The sequence below is a fragment of the Colius striatus genome, chromosome 3 (assembly GCF_028858725.1).
Source record: "Colius striatus isolate bColStr4 chromosome 3, bColStr4.1.hap1, whole genome shotgun sequence".
Lineage (NCBI taxonomy): Eukaryota > Metazoa > Chordata > Aves > Coliiformes > Coliidae > Colius > Colius striatus.
Window position 1 is genome coordinate 93,956,798 of NC_084761.1, and position 3,960 is coordinate 93,960,757.

The following is a 3,960-nucleotide window of genomic DNA, read 5'->3' on the forward strand; positions in this document are numbered from 1 at the left end:
AGTCAGTGTTTGAAGAGGAGGCGTGTATACTGAACTTTAGTTAGAAAATGTGTCACTGTTTTTGTTGCTGGTGGTGGTTTGTTTGTTTTTAAGGAGTACCACAGACCCCTCTCCACTCAGTCCTCGTGTTTCTCCCCTGCAAGTCATGTCGGGGGTGCCCTGGCTTCCTCTGGCAGGAAAGCACCTAGCAACAACTATGAGTCTACGCTCACAGCTGAACTATTTGCAACAGCAACTGCCAGGGAGGCTGTCACCGATATGTCATTTCCTAATGCTCATGGTCTGAGTTAAATCAATTTTTAACATTCCCCAGTGGTAACTGGTGACGAGTCCCCTGCAGACATGAAGCTCATCATCTGCCAAAACTCAAAAGCCTGGAGTGGTTTCAAGAAAGTAAAAATGATATTTCCAACCTCCCAGAACAACTGAAAGCAAAGCAGCTACCGACACAGAAGCAGCCAGGCAACGGGATGGGACAGAGGCAGAGCTGCAAAAAGCAGAGATGGGGACAACCAAAAAGTGCAGGTGACAAGTTGACCAAAGGCATGTCGGGAAAAAAACAAACCTAAGCAGATTTGTTTCTTCTCCCAGGCTCTCTGGTTCTCTCTTTCCTTCCTACCCTGACAGCTCTGATTTACTAAGCTGACCCTACCAGAAAGTGTTGTGTTTCCTACATACTTTGGTTGTTTTCCAGCTGCAAGTCAGCACATCTTTGACTTGTCACCTGCAAACAATTTCTCAGCAAGTTTTGATTACCTGGAAAATCGAAATATCTTAACAAGGAATTAAAATGAATTGGAGCTGAAGACAAAGATGACACATGATGACATTTTTAAAGAGCCCAGGGCTAACTCTACCTAATTAACAACATTAAACAGTCATCAGTCAGCCAGTCTTTTACTCACAGAGAAAATATTACAAATGTGAAGAGCATGAGGAATAAAGATTCCACCTTTAAACAAAAAAACCCAAAGCAGGGATCTGCTTTGAGACGATTTTGGCAGCAAAAATATTTTTACTCTGATTTATGAGAGAATGAGACCAAATGCTGAGAACTGGGCCAGCCATCTTTTCTTGTCAGCCAGCCAAATCTGAAGTCTCTGCTGCCCGTTGATAAATGGCAAGGATTCCCTCTCCTCCCCCATCCTCTCCTATGAGCAGTTGCTGACTGTGCAGCCTGGGAATACAGACAATAATCCACTTTCCAGCCTTCTATGGGGAACATTAAGTGTTATCACTTTAAAGTCAGTAAAACCGAAGATTGAAACTCTTAATTCATTCCCTTACTGTGTTAAAATATTATCATACTTGGGTTTTTTTTTCTGGACAGTTTTAATGTTGCCATATGTGAAGATAAATCTCAGCAAACTAATATTTAAACTACCTTAAACCCAGTTTTCCTAAGAGCCAGACAACTCTGTAAATACAGTGGTTAGGAGTTCACTAACATAGAGAGTCTCTTGATGTACTTCTTTAACAACCTAAGTGCATCGCAACACAATTTTATGTGTGCTGTGAATTTATGTGTGCTTGTCATTGTATTAAATAAACCACCAAGCCTGTATGAGAGCCTCCAAGCAAGACGACAGCAGCCCGGACACATTTCGTTGTATGTAGAGGAATTTTACACCAGAAGATATTTCCTACTATCTACAAGTGGCCAATGGGAAGTAGATTTAATAGATAGATGTTATTCTGTAATACTATGGCCAATATTTGACACCTCAGCTGAAGCACCAGCTGTTTGGGTGAGGCAATCCTGATGTAGTCTTGTCATGATTCACACAGTAATGCAGGTTGGACAGGACCTCAGGAGGTGATGAAGTCCAGCCTCTTACTCAACTCAGAGTCAGCTGAGACAACAGAGCAGGTTGCTCAGGGCTTATGCAGTCTGCAGTATTATTCGATCATCACCTCTTCTCCTGTGGCAGTTTTCCTTGCAGTGGTCAGCATCAGAGAAACATACATCAGTTAAGGCCAAGCAAACTTACAGGTGCAGAATACATTGGTTAAAGCTTGAAATCTAAGACATTTTTTTCCTAGGCAGTTGGTACTTTCTTTTATTTAACAGTGAAGAACTATTTATTGCTCCCTGGAGAAGACAAAATCACATAGAATCACAGAATCATTACAGTTGGAAAAGACCTTTAAGATCATTAAGTCCAACCACTCACCTCACACTGCCAAGCCCACCACTGAACTAACCCATGTCCCTCAGCACCTCAGCTATGTTTTTTTTGAATGTCTCTGGGGATGGTGACAACCCTGGGCAGCCTGTTCCAATGTTTGACAACCCTTCTGATGAAGAATTTTTTCCTACTATCCAATCTAAACCTTCCCTGCAGAACTTGATGTCATTTCTTCTTGTCCTGTCACTTGTTACTTGAGTGAAGAGACTGACTCCCACCTTACCACAGCCTCCTGTCAGGTAGCTGTAGAGAGAGAGGTCTCCCTTCAGCCTCTTTTTTTTCCAGGCTGAACACCACCAGTTCCCTCAGCCCCTCCTCAGAGGTAGGCTCTGTTCAATGTCTCCCTTGAAAAGAACAAATGAGACCTTGCCTGAGTGTGCTGAGAATACCAGAGCAGTAAAGAAATTAAACTAAGCCACTGTGCTAATGACCTAAGAAATGAAAAGATATGTGCAAAAATCATCTGTGATTACATATAGAACAAATCCAGCAGTTTGGGCCTAAATCTGACAGAGTGACAGTGAACTCTCAACACCTACACAAGTCATGTATTCTAATGAGAATACAAATTTGTTGATTTTCTTGTCCTGTTCTGGCAGTATGGGCAACATTGTCCCAGACTCAGACCAAATGCTGGTTTTGCAGTCAGCTTTGTCCAAGTTTATTAGGAGCTTTGGTTGTACGGTGCTACAGATAACATGTGGTCCTATCTGGCTTGTGCTGCTGTTTCCAAACAGCAAAGTTGGAGTATGGTAAGCAAGTGGTATTCACAGAATTGTAGAGACCTCTAGAAATCATCCAGTCCTGCTAAAGCATGTTCCCTTCGATTAGGGGGCAGAGGACTGCGTTCAAGTGGGTTTTGAAAACCTCCAGAGGAGACTCCACATCCTCCCTGGGCAGCCTGTGCCAGTGCCCCGAGCAGAGACTTTTCTTTTGAGCTCATTTTTACAAGATGCCAGCCAGATGAGTTCAGTCTTGAAGTCAACATAAAGCCCAAGAGGAAGTTTACTGACCAAGTTAACAACCTAATGAGAGATTAGAGGTGCTGTTTGCGGCACGCCAGGCTTCTTAACGCAGCCCTGACTCTGTTTAAAGCTGCCCTTCGTTATGGACTTGTGAAATGTTTGGGGCAGCCGCGAGCTGCGTTACCTACGGCTTGGCAGGCATCGACTCCCCGTCTGCCCCTGGTGCCACAGTACCGCGCTGAGCCCCTCGCCGCTCCTGGCTTTACCTCAGCGCTGACACTACACCCACCCCAGCGGGCCCAGCGCAGGCTTCGGCCTGCCGCCTCACAGCTGCCTGGCGCCGGCCCAGGAGGTCTCCCAGCCTGGCCGCGGGAAAAGGCGTCTGTGCTTCCTCCGAGGCTGCGGCAGCCTGCGGAGCTGCCAGTCCGGCCCCGGCCCCGCCGCCTCCCCGCGCAATCCCGCAGGCCGCCATGTCGCCATGGCAACAGCGCCCCTGCTCTGAGCTGCCTCCCTTCCTGCCTGAGCCGTAACACCTCAGCGATCCCCTCTCCCCAAGCTGATCTCCTACCGCCTGCCACAGGGGCCACCCGCACTCGGCCGAAAAGCCGAGAGCCCATCGCCGCCGCCAGCTCCGCGGCCGCCTCGGGCGGCGAGGCCGGTAAGGCGAGGCCGGGGCTGCCCGGCGCGCTGCCTGAGCCAGCATCGCCGCCCCTCCCTGCGCGGCCTGAAGCGAGGACCCCGGCTGAGGCGGCCGCGGCGCTGCCTGTTCCGAGCGCCTCGAGGCCCCCGGCTGCCCGCGGCGCTGC